This window comes from Gopherus flavomarginatus, chromosome 1, assembly GCF_025201925.1.
Source record: "Gopherus flavomarginatus isolate rGopFla2 chromosome 1, rGopFla2.mat.asm, whole genome shotgun sequence".
Lineage (NCBI taxonomy): Eukaryota > Metazoa > Chordata > Testudines > Testudinidae > Gopherus > Gopherus flavomarginatus.
Window position 1 is genome coordinate 254164195 of NC_066617.1, and position 12480 is coordinate 254176674.

Sequence of the window (12480 nt, forward strand, 5' to 3'; positions counted from 1 at the left end):
TTGGCTTATCTGGGCGTCAGACTGGATTTCAATCACGTGCATGGAGGGGTCTCTTCCTCCTCGCCTTTGCTGACAGCTGCATTTCCAGCTAACCTGCCCCAGTAATGGACTCCCCGGGTGTGAAATCTGGGCTGGCTCACCCCAGTTAAGGCACGGAGCCAAGGGCCCTGCTTCCCGAGTCTCTGTCAATCTTGTCCAGAAATAGGATTTGGTGACTTTCTTGTGGGCAGCCATGCATGTGAAGGCTGGGCCCCAGACCGCGGCCCCTGGCAGTCTGAACATGGCAGTGATATGGTTTGGGGGGTGGGAGGTGACTCTCTCTCCTGAAGGGCTGTCTTAGGAGAGCTGGTGTCACGGCGGAGGGCGCAGTGGTGGATAGGGTACCTGGAGACGGGGTCAGGTGGCTATTTCAGCCAGTCCCTCCGCCGCTGGGGACAGGGGCCCCCAGGATGATTGGGGGTGTTCGCTCTTGCTCACGAGCTAGCTCTTCTTGGGACCTCTCTCCCTGCCCTCCTCCTTTCTGCAAAGTCCAGAGAAAGACAGCTAGAGAGGGGAGGGGGCCGCAGGGGGCAGAGTAACGACTGACCCCCAGCAGCCCCAGGCCAGGCGCATCGCAGCGCACAAATCCCCCCGATGCTGGGTGGAGGTGTGTGGGTGCAGGAGGGACCTCAATGCGGGCCACCAGCGTTAACCAGGCGGTACCTAGTACCCGCAGATAAATCACTCGCGACTATCCGCCCACCCTCAGCCACAGCATCCTACATGGAGTTCATGTTTCTGTTCTCTGCCAAAGTCTCCTCGTAGGTTATTTTTTCTCTCTCTCCTTGCTTCCTCCCATTATCAAGCTGGGCAGGCAAGGGCGTCTCACTGACTGAAAGCTGCCAGCTCTCAAGTTTTCAAGTCGCTCATTTGATCCTTTCTGCACAAAGGGAGAGTTGCTCTGGAAAACAAAGCAAAACAACAGCACAACATCTGCAGTTGGCTCGGTTTGATACCAAGCCCGCTGCCTCTCGGCTCTTACTCCAGGGCCAGCTCTTGTTCACATTTGTTCTCAGCTTTGCTGAAGTTCAAGAAGACGCGAGAATCCCCCGACCCTGGCCTGGCTCTCCGGGAGAAGGGTTAAGGAGCACTGGTGGCATAGCCCGAGGTACAGAAAGGGCTGAGGAAACAGAGGCATCAATACCAGATGCAGCCAAATTCCAGCCTGAGAACTAGGCTGGTGCGGGGTGGGGGTGGAGGGAAGTGCTCTGAGTTTATATAGTCCCTGCTTCAAAAGTTTCCTCGTCAAACCTTAGCAAATGATACTGAGGCTGAAGGGGAAAACAACTCACAAATACTGGGGATTTCAAAGCACTGGAAATGGCAAGATTGGGGATCCGCCTCCATTTCTCCTTCCTCGGCATATTTACAATAGAAGCGTCTCTTTTTTGGGTAGATTTGATGGCATTCATTTCTAGCAGGGACTGTATATCTAACCTTACCCCTACAGGAGAGCGAGCTACAGCTGTGACACAAATGAGTTGTGACTGCTTTCCAGCGAGCTCCCGGCTACAAACCACTGCCAGATACCTTCTTCAAGTTCAAGTTACACTCGGGACACTACAGCCTGCTGGGAGAGATCTCGCTCCTGGTTAAAACAATGGCAAAGCACCAATTGATGCTAAATCCGGCCCGCTTCTCCCCACCCCCACCCCGGCCCTTATTCCGGGAGCAGCCTCTCCCTGTTGAAGTGTTCTCCCGCCCCGGAGTCAATGGGGCTACCTCTGTGCCTATGGTGAACTCGATTTGGCTCGTTGTGGGCAGTGGTCATCAGATGAGTTGTGGCTTTGCAGCTGTATACAAATCTTCGCCAGTGACAAAATGTGTATTGTCCAGACGATAATGTCCCTCCGCCTATTAAACGGTATTTCCCCCCCCCCCTCCACACACACTTAGTTTCCCTAGGTCTCGCGCCTAGAAATGACAAATAGTTGGTTAAATCCACTCACACTTCCTGTTTTGGTATCAGCAGACCCACTCTTTTAATATGTGTCCTGGTATTCTGGCACGAACGCCCATTGGACAAAAGGATTCCACTCAAGATGGGAAACATACATACTTCTGGAGTCCTTTGGGTCCCAGCGAAAGATTATTTCTTCTGTCCCCCCTCCATCATATTAAACTGAAACTACCTGAAGTTTCGTTGAATTATCTCCGGATCTGATACAGAGAGGGGTTTAATTGTGTATTAAGCTGCATTTCCAGATAAAAGTTTATTTTTACAGGTGCCTTTCAGAATAAATCTTGGTTGCGCGGTTTTGCATCAGGAAAAAAATCTCTAACCGAAATGCGCGTGCAGAGAGGCAAGGTGACAAAAGGGGAGAGGGGATCTTTGAGAAGCAGAAAGTGTTTCCTCAATAAGGATAAATGGGTTTCTTCCCTGCTATGTTATAGTGTAAGAAGGAAATATATAAGTGGGAAAAAGGCGTTGGTCGTAAAACATGAACACGTGAACAAAAGCAGTCCTTTGAAAATCTGAACACTCACTGTCTTTTTCTAAATACTGATCATCTGGGAAATATGCACGTCTGCAATCTGTGCATATACACGCAGAGAAAAATGGCATGGAATGGTGACTAAAGTACTATTGGAGTTTCACAAGACTTCATACACATCACAAGTGGGTAACCAAGCGGGGCAATATATGTCAGCTAATCACAAACAAAATAGACACAAGCTCCACCCTTCCTCACTTTGTATGAAATTTGGATAACCTGACTTTTCAAAAATGTTTAGGTATTTTGTCAATTTGTTCCAGAAGTTGGGGGCTTTTTTGTTGGAGGTTCCAGCGCGTGGCTCTGTGTTTCAGTCTCAGGAGGGCACCGCACTCTCCAAAGAAGAGAGGAAGCGCTAGATTTGGAGGCTTTTTTTTTTCGTCTTCAAAGTATTAAAAGAACATGGTATGCTCACACTTTGAGTGTGATCTCACACCTTTGTGGAAGAGTAATAGATATTATTCTGTATGAGGGCTGGCTCATCACTTAAAGGATATAAATACTGTAAGTGCACACACACACACGCTCTACAAAGTGTGTGAGAGAATTTTTATCTCGAATTTCACATGCAAAAGTGAATTTGATGGTAACTGATAAAATTCAGCGGTAAATAGATCACTATCGCCCTGTAGATATTTTATTGTGAAGCTTGCATTTTACTGTTATAGATGCATATTTCATTACACTTTAATATTATGCAGCTACAACCAGTTTTGAAATCATTCATAATCCCATGTCTGTGTATTTGGCCGTGGGAGAATTTCCCAGAATTTATCCAACTACCTAAACTTTCCCACTGTTTATGAAATCTCCGGACTCTCGCCCCCCAATATGTATTTTTACATTTCAGCCTGGTCATTTTTTACTGCGGTCTGGTAAACACCTAAACAACAGTCAAGGAGCCCTAATGTGTCTCTGGTGCAGAACTGTATACAGCGGAACTGTAGGTGCATTGCCCCTACCGCATTCAATGGCTTGAGAAGCCCTTTGGGGACTGCTAAAATATGAAGTGCAGAGATGACCTCGACCCCAACCCCACTGATCTTTCGGCTTCTTTTCTGAAAGCCCATTTTGCGCAGTGCTTGTTTCAGAGTGACTATTGCAGGCCCCTGGGAGCTGCTCCTCGCTCGCTGGCATGCAGAGACCTCTCCAGAGACAGCAGCAACCCAACTACTGTTCTGATATGCACACATACCCACCTACCACTGGGTATGGACTGCAGCCTTGGCACTTGGGAGGAGAGAGTTAACGCTAGTCAGATCAGACTGCAAAGAACACTTGTGCCTAAATTCCCACTGATGCCTCTTTGTCTTTCAAAAACAACGAAGCAACGAAGTCAGCTGTCCTGTTCCTAGCACAAAATACATCGCAAGCCCAACTCATCAGGGCTCCCGGGCAGATTGACTGAAAAACTTATTTAAATCCTGAAGTTAGCAGATTAGGAATGAGAAACAGAAGTTGTAACTGAACTTGCCATTGACACCTTTATGTGACCTGACACCAACACAGACGCAGCGAAGTTTCGTGTGTTTATGCAAAGTAATAGCAAACTTCTAGAAACAGTAACACATTTAGTGCTGGCCATTTCGGGCAGTGAGTGGGGACACCTTTGGAAATGTAACTCCCGCCCCCCAAGTCCTTCCCAACTATATTTAAAACATTAGCTGAAAATAAAGTAATTGTAACTGACTAACAGGAGCGAGCTTGGCCTCCAAAGCACTTTAAGTCAATTCAGCATCGATAATAATAATAATAATAATAATAATAATAATAATAATAATAATAATAATAATAATACATTAATAAATAAAACTGAGGCTTCATCTCCAGCTCCTTTTACAGTGTTCCTGAAAACTACAATGCGGGCAATGTTAAAATAAAGCCGTTTGCATGTAACTTTTCAACCAGAAGGGAAAGCATTTGGGTTCTATTCGGAGACGTGTCTGACACATTTCCTTCCCTCCCTCCCCCACTTTTTTTGGTAAGATATGCAAGAACAAACATTACAGCTCTGGGCTTTTAACTTCTCCAGATGGAATCATAAAGTACCTTGTGTGTGTACACATACTCACACACATATATATACACATATACATGTATATACACACACACACCGTACATGTGAGGACTTGTGTCTGCTATTCACCACTAGGACCGAAAAACAACTGAATCTGAAGGCATAACTACGGAGCCACATTTCGAACAACACACTTTAACTTTAAAGCCAGGGAACCGCTAGGAGCACGGCAGTGGAAGTTTCTCCCTCCCACTTGAAGATCTACAAGGGGAGGCTTCACGTCTCCCTCTCTCTCTGGATATATGAGTACTTAACCAAGTTGATGCTTTTTACAACTGCATCGTACTATGTAGTTAGAGTCTCGGTTTAGAATACGTTCATATTAAACATGATTTGCCAGATCATACCACGAGCGGGGTGGATTACCCTTTCTGATGAATGCGTGATTATATTCTCCTTCTTTCTCCCCCTCGCCAAATAAAAAGCGATTCACTTACCCAGGCGGTGGTCCTTCTCTCCACTCGACACACACACATCTACACACCCAGGAAATCGGTCTCATCTAAAGAAAAATCTGAAATCGACATTTTACCCGCACAAGATAAACGCACACACACATAGCTCAGGAGCCCTGAGTCTGGACGAAGAAGGGGGGGCAGAGGGGAAGGGGTATCAGGACAAGAAATCCTGTTACCAGTTGAGTTATGAGGTCTGGCATGGAAAGGAGCAAAATATTCTACTCATCCCCAAGACTAGGCTTCACCCCTCCTCCCTTTCTCTCTTGTTTTGACTTACGCATGTTTATAGTAGCAGCAACTGGCTCGCAACTAGAGCCATTGCCGAGAGTGCGTTTAAAGGGTGGCTGATTTACTCCACTATAATTCAGGTCCTGCATGAGTCTCCAGACCCGCGTCATCTGGACACTGCAGATAAACAGCGTTAAATATGTATAGGGAACAGTTCATTTCTTAAAGGAGAACTTACCCGGACAGAAAGTTCGCGGCCCAACAGTAGGAACAGATACGTGGTGGATATTTCCTTTCCATCTGTAGAACCCTAATCCTTTCTGGGGATGTTAATTTAAGTACCCAGCCCACAGAGCTGTATAGATCGTCCCACTTTCTACTTCTGATTCATGTAGCCTGGGTGGGAAACACAATCCAAAAATGAATATTAGAATTTTAGTTTCATTAATGTATCAGTATTTTCACTCCGGTGAGCCCTCTGAGAAGCTGAGAGCGGTCTGAGGGGCATGAAACTTCCCATGCACATATGGGGATCACAGGGTCGCAGCACTAACAGCCTAAGCTGCTGCTATATACCATAGCTAGTGGTTTACACATACGAGGTTTTAAAAACATCAGATCCTAAAAGAGAGCAAACTGGGGGAAGGGGGAAGAATCCACACAGGTGCATGTTTTCTTTGCAGTTTCTTAAAAGGATACATCACAGATGAACAAGGGGCTTGACTATTTGTTTGATCAAGCTTTACATTTTGATGCTCTCTCTCTCAAACACATACAGGCCCTGCAGTTAATATTTAGCAATACTCATTTTTTTTTCTTGGTCAGATGAAAGCACAGCTCAGAAATGGATTGGCAGCACATCTAGGACAGGTTGAAGTTTTTTCAACGATGAGTGCATTTGCATTTGTCTAGAGCTATATCTTCACATGTTTACTAAGAGTAAGATCCTGAAACCCATACTCAGGTTTTGAAGTCAATAGCGCTGCTGACTGAATGAGGGCTGCAGGTTCATGTGTTCTTTCTCTCACTTACACACACGGTTGAAAACTCACTGCCATAAAGTGCTCTCGCTAGACAATTTCAGCCAGAGATCTGTTGATGTTAGAAAGTCCCCCACGTGAGACATACACGCTACTTGAGAAATCCCATCTTCCCTACCACTCACGGTCATCTTTTTTCTTCAGATCTCCCAATCTACTCTTTTATGATCCGATATTTTTTTTCTCTCTCTAGGTGTCATTTCTTTTCGTTTCGGACAATAACACATTTTACAAGTGGTTGTAAAGTCTTTAGCGCCATCTAATGGGAGCAATAAGTCTTTCTGCTCCACAGAGAATATAGATAATTAATAAGCGGTTTGTTCAGTTTTGTTCCCTTTTTCTTCCTAATTTTCTAATTGCCAATTGCATATTTGTTAAAATTCAAATTATTACGTGATACAGGAGTGTGTTATCTGGGTTCCCTGTATGGAATTGCAAACTGCTCCAAAGACAACTAACAGGATTATAATGTTCCAAACTCTCCCTGCTTCAGAGGATTTTTTTTTGAGCTTCTATCCATTTGCCTGAAAGACACCTGCTTCTACTTTTAGAGATCTCTGCATGCAGAAAACTAGCTACAATCTTGCACCTCTCTGGAAGTAAAAAAATCGGGAGCAAATCCTAATGGTAGCCTGGTTTCTTTAAAGCAGCTTGCGGGCGTGGGATACAAGGTACATTTTAAATGTACACGATGCATCTGTTTTTCTTAAATTCAGCAGGTACATTATAAAATATTTAAGTGTCTAAAACTTTTCTTCTCCCCCCTACCCCCTCCCCACCCCTTTAATCTGACTCAAGATCCAAAAACTGAGCTGTGCTGGTACAGTAATGAGACTTATAAGGGTGTGCGTGTTAGGCGATCTCCTAACCTGCAAGAAATGATTTCAGGATCCTTTTCTTTCTTTCTTTCTTTCTTTCTTTCTTTCTTTCTTTCTTTCTTTCTTTCTTTCTTTCTTTCTTCCTTGGAGGGGGGAGGGAACATGTAGGAATCAGTTACTTGAAAAGATTTTACAGCAAAAGTTCTTGACACTGAAGAGGAGGTACCTGTAGTAAGAGAGGTGGGTAGTAAGAGAGGGGGATTTAATCCTGTATACAATATCTGCTCAAAGGTCCAACTGGGTTTTGTAACCTAGTAGAGGCTTTAAACCCCAGGAATTTCCAGCAGAGTATATGGGAACTTTGGCTTTTTTTTTTTCTCTCCCAGTTGCAGTTGTGAAGAGCTGGCAGATCAGCTCCTTCCCTAAGAAATAAAACGGAGAAATGAACAAATACCACGTTGGCCTGAATGGATGACTGCTGGTGTTCAGGATTAAGTTATATGTTGGGTATATAAACGGGCAGCCAGAGGGCCATTTGGTTTGAGATGAGGTTTGGGATGAAACAGTAGCACACAGCAGCACCAGAGGAAATGTAGCATTCAGGATTAGCCTAACTCTGCTCCCAGTGGAATAAAGAGTTAGGTCAACACTGAGCATCCTTGAAAACTCCACCTTTAATATAGACAGAGGTCTAGTGTCACCTGTCCTGCAAGACAAACTGACTGCTGCATTCACCTCTTTCTACTGCCCATGCATGCAGTCCCAAAGGAAGGCAGATGTGTCTACACATCAAGGTGTTTTACTCCATGAACAGTAACATTGTTGTAAAGGTAGCAAAGAATCCTGTGGCACCTTATAGACTAACAGATGTTTTGGAGCATGAGCTTTCGTGGGTGAATACCCACTTCCTCAGATGCATGTGGTGGAAATTTCCAGGGGCAGTATATATATGCTAGAAAGCAAGCTAGAGATAACGAGGTCAGTTCAATCAGGGAGGATGAGGCCCTGTTCTAGCAGTTGAGGTGTGAAAACCAAGAGAGGAGAAACTGGTTCTGTAGTTGGCAAGCCATTCACAGTCTTTGTTCAGTCCTGAGCTGATGGTGTCAAATTTGCAGATGAACTGAAGCTCAGCAGTTTCTCTTTGAAGTCTGGTCCTGAAGTTTTTTTGCTGCAGGATGGCCACCTTAAGGTCTGCAATAGTGTGGCCAGGGAGGTTGAAGTGCTCCTCTACAGGTTTTTGTATATTGCCATTCCTAATGTCTGATTTGTGTCCATTTATCCTTTTCCGTAGAGACTGTCCAGTTTGGCCAATGTACATAGCAGAGGGGCATTGCTGGCATTTAATGGCGTATATTACATTGGTGGATGTGCAGGTGAATGAACCAGTGATGGTGTGGCTGATCTGGTTAGGTCCTGTGATGGTATCGCTGGTGTAGATATGTGGGCAGAGTTGGCATCGAGGTTTGTTGCATGGATTGGTTCCTGAGCTAAAGTTATTATGGTGCGATGTGCAGTTACTGGTGAGAATATGTTTCAGGTTGGAAGGTTGTCTGTGGGCAAGGACTGGCCTGCCACCCAAGGCCTGTGAAAGTGTGGGATCATTGTCCAGGGTGGGTTGTAGATCCTTGATGATGCGTTGGAGGGGTTTTAGCTGGGGGCTGTATGTGATGGCCAGTGGAGTCCTGTTGGTTTCTGTCTTGGGTTTGTCTTGCAGTAGGAGGCTTCTGGGTACACGTCTGGCTCTGTTGATCTGTTTCCTTATTTCCTCGTGCGGGTATTGTAGTTTTGAGAATGCTTGGTGGAGATTTTGTAGGTGTTGGTCTCTGTTTGAGGGGTTAGAGCAGATGCGGTTATACCTCAGTGCTTGGCTGTGGACAATGGATCGTGTGATGTGTCCGGGATGGAAGCTGGAGGCATGAAGGTAGGCATAGCGGTCGGTAGGTTTTCGATATAGGGTGGTGTAAATGTGACCATCACTTATTTGCACCGTGGTGTCAAGAAAGTGGACCTCTCGTGTAGATTGGTCCAGGATGAGGTTGATGGTGGGGTGGAAGCTGTTGAAATCATGGTGGAATTTTTCCAGAGTCTCCTTCCCATGGGTTCAGATGATGAAGATGTCATCAATGTAGCGTAGGTAGAGAAGGGGCGTGAGTGGATGAGAGCTGAGGAAGTGTTGTTCCAGGTCAGTTGTAAAGGTAAGTATCAAGAATTGTATTTACATCTGTTAATTCTTCAAAGCATATTTACTTAGAGTCCATTTCTGAACTTCTGTGATAATTGGAAGCAGATCTCTGTGAAGTTCTTGTCTTCTATATCATGTACAGTTAAAACATCTTACATTATGTCCAGGAGGACAACATTATTGAACTGATAAAGGAAAATGTAATATAATGCTCCTTTAGATAAGCAACTAAAAAGGGAAATTATCAAAAGTGCATCTCTTCTGATGCTGCTGCTCTATACTGCACTATATTAGGCAGACAGTTCATTATCATTATAACTGCTCAACCAAACCATTCTGTGTTGTGTGGCCAAATTTTATGTAAGGTTTTGCATTGTCAAAGTCATAGGAGTGATTTTTAACAATCATTGCTCTGTGTGATCATCTGACATTTTATGAACATTACTGACTAAAAACGAAGTATATACCCTCCCCCTTTCATCCCATCGTCTCAGTGAACCTTGCAAATATAAATGACATTTCACAGCACCCAAATAAGGTAGGTATTTTTAGTAATCTTATTTTATATATGAGAAAATTGAGACAGAGCCCTACATTTTCAAAAGTGACTAGTGATTTTTATGCCAGGGTTTGTGGGTGCCCAGGCTGAGACTCCTTAAAGAAACCTGATTTTCAGAAAGTGCTGAGCAGCCAACCCCTGAAAACCAGGCTGCCTCAAGGTGTCTCCAAGTGGGCACCAAAAAATGGAGACTCCCCAAATCATTAGTCACTGTGAAAAATTAGGCCAAAGAAGGTTAATGACTTATCCAAAGCCACATAGTGAATCAGTGCAGAATGAGGAATAGAAGGGATTTTAGTCATGCATTCTAACCATTAGACAACAGAAGATGTTACCATCTTTTTACATGATGAGTTATCATAAGATAAACTGCAATTCATTTTTATTTTGGTATGAGAATGATGCTTTTTCAGCCTTTGTCCTGGGCTGAAAAGTTCATGCCTTGACAGGTACCTAGAATCTCAATATTAGGAACCAGAAGTTTATTCCTGAAGATCCAGACAAATCTCTAAAAAAGTATTAGCTCCATCGTGAAATATATATAACATCCCTCCAATGATGTTATGTTTTACATTGTAGAAATAAAAATACCTTTTGCTTTCTTAAATGAGGAATGAATATGAGGAAAGCTGTCCCGAAATGCTCTACCCACAGGCTATTCAAATCAAAAATTTCTTAGAGGTATTTATCAGTTGTCCCCTTTCTTAAGAGTCCGTATCCAGGAGGATGATTATTGACATGGATCTTTGTCATAATTTCCAATTTAATAAGAAAGGTCCAACATGAACTTGGTGCAGGAGCGATACTTTTAGCTATGAAGCAGCCATCCAGAGAGGATTTTGTTTTCAACAGCTAGGAAATAAAGATTGCAACTTGACCTAAAATATGCCACCTATTTTCTTTTGCTCATGTAATCTGATGTACTTCTGGGTTTTATTTTTTATTCAAAGAAGTTAAGCTGCAGCTCTGAAAGTCTTTCAGCATTGTGGCTTTTCACATACTCAGAAGATGAGTGCAACTCCTAAAGGAAACTGAAGGCAGACTGGATATCCCCGTTGGTAATAGAAGGGGCACAAGCAGGATCAGCTGTGAGAGGTTAAATTGGTACAATCCCTTGGTTAGAACATCTGAAGGCTCTGATCATGAATCCACTGAAGTTGATGGAAACAGGATTCGATTCTATTTAAGTTCTTTTTACTGAGCCCATCACTGAGGTATCTAATTGGTCGTTATGTTTTTTTTCCTAGAGCTTATTTAATATTTGGGTGGAGAAATAACCTGTCAACCTCCACAGACCTTCTTTATCCTTTTTGCCTTCCTGCAGAAAGATTAGGAGCTAGGTTCTCCTTAGTCTAGTTTCTTAGTAGCACTCCAGCAGACCAAAGGAGCTCTGAACTCCATGGCTACAATTGCTAAACCTAGGTGCATAAAGTTAGGCACCTAAATCCACGCTTGAGCATCAGAATAACAGTGGGTTGATTTTCAGAGGTGTTAAGGACTTGCAGTAGCAAGTGATGCAACAAGACTGGTGGGTGCATAGTACCTCTGAAAATCAGGCACTTTCTCTTTAGATGTCAATATATGGATTTAGGTGAGTAACATTAGGTACACAAGTTTGAAAATTTTGGCCCATGTGTTCTATTTCCTCAGGGCCCTCTAACCTTAAACCTTTACCATAGAAAAATCTTAATGATTTCAATGTTCCACCTTGCTAACAATATGGTTTGAATAAGATACTCTGCACAAAGACTATTTTGATTTTTAAAAAGAACAATCTTCTGTTTTTATTTCTTTGGGTAGGAAAAAAAAACAAAACAAAACCTGATGGAGTTTGTCTACCTTGATAGTCAACAGACAGCATGTGCATTGTGATATGGATGCACTGATACATGTTTTCTTTCATTTCCAACATAACCTGGCAGTTAAAACAGCCTTGCTGAAGAATCACATTCATTTAGCAATCACGTAATTTCACAATAAATATTGATATCACATTTTAGGACTACCCATTTGGGAAACTATGACATTAAGAAGCAGTAAAGGAAGGTTGAATAATAGCAATTTGTGAAATTAGTTACAGAAGCAAAGGTTGCCTTTTCTCTTAAAGCCCTGTATTCATCTGAAAATTTTAACGTCTTTACACATGATCCAGTGCTGACTATGACTTTACGGTCAATATAGACAAGGACAAGATGTGTTCAGCCTCATGTCACATAGCAAGGGCAAGGTTTCATCATGGCTAGCTGTCATGAAGCTGAACACGATTTGTCCTTGTCGACACCGAATGCAAATTCGTGGTCAGCATCATGTCAAGTAAATCAAATTATTAAACATACAGTATTGCCAAACCTGAGTGCTCAAAAATCACCCATCAGCACCCCCACCAAATCCTGAGATTGACTTAAAAATCATTACATTTAAAAAAAATAATACATTTGAGGTTCTTTTATTTACCTTCTGGTTTCCAAACCTTTAAAGGGCAGTTGGAGTTTAGTCTTTTCTCCACAATCTTGAGGGCTAGAAACTTCCTTTTGTAAAAAATGAAAGCTGAGATTTTCACATGACCCAAGGAGCTGCGCTTGAA